Here is a 1,092-nt window from a genome sequence, read left to right as displayed (position 1 = left end):
TCTGTGGGCTTTCAAAGTCACATTGTGAGCGGGAGGACACATTTTCCTACGTTTTGATGTAAAAATGATGTCTGTGGCATGAAAATTGTGGCCAGGGCGACAAGTTAAAAAAAGATTTACTGTGTGATTTTTTTTCTGAGCTCCCACTCTAGTGATGTCATCACTCACTCTAAAGGACCACATACACACCCATTGTAAAGGCTGAAAAGGGCTGAAAAAGTTTCAAAACTTGGGAGGTTGTCACGAGAAAACGATTGAAGATATGTGTGGAGATGGGTGTAATTGGTGGCAGAGGGCAGGGGAGAGAGGTGTGGCGCAAAGCTCAGGAGATTAGCGTCAGGTGAGTTGATGGGTCCAGGTGCTGCCGGGTTTGCGCCGTACGGCCAATAAAGACTGTGGACCAGCAGCGATTCGTGTGTCTGTGCTGGGGGGAAACCCACGGAGGTAGCGAGACGGCTACACTGGCGCCCAACGTGGGGCAGCACACACCATGTCGGATCCACAGCAGTTTCAGCCAGTGACGGCGCTGGCGCAAATGCTGGGGGAGATTGCGGCGATGCAGCGGGAGCAAGCAGCAGTGAACGCGCGGCAGTTGGAGAGTCTACATGCCCAGACGGAGAGGCAGACCCAGCTGCTGGAGCGCCTGCTCTCCCGGTTGGGAGCTGCATCATCCTCCCCTCCTTCTCCCTCCTTGACTGGCATCACGCTCCATAAGATGACGTCGGCAGACGACCCACAGGCTTTCCTGGAGATGTTTGAGGCGACCGCGGCGGCGTGCGGCTTGCCGGCTGCAGAGTGGGCGGTGCGTTTGTTGCCCTTGCTGTTGGGGGAGGCACAGACGGCGGCACTTGGTCTTCCGGCTTCCTCACGCGGGACGTTCGCAGACGTGAAGAAAGCCGTCCTGGATAGGATGGGCTACACGTCGGAAGATCATCGTCGTCGTTTCCGGTCCGCCAAAATGGGCCCTGCAGACCGTCCCTTTGTCTTTACACAGCAGCTGAGGGACGCAGCAAACCGGTGGCTACAGACGGGGGAGTCCGCCGGGGAGGGTCGGATGGCGGAGCAGGTCGTGTTGGAGCAGTTTGTGGAGGG

Source organism: Stegastes partitus, unplaced genomic scaffold, assembly GCF_000690725.1.
Source record: "Stegastes partitus isolate 25-593 unplaced genomic scaffold, Stegastes_partitus-1.0.2 Scaffold302, whole genome shotgun sequence".
Taxonomy (NCBI): Eukaryota; Metazoa; Chordata; class Actinopteri; family Pomacentridae; genus Stegastes; species Stegastes partitus.
Note: the sequence above shows the minus strand (reverse complement) of the source record.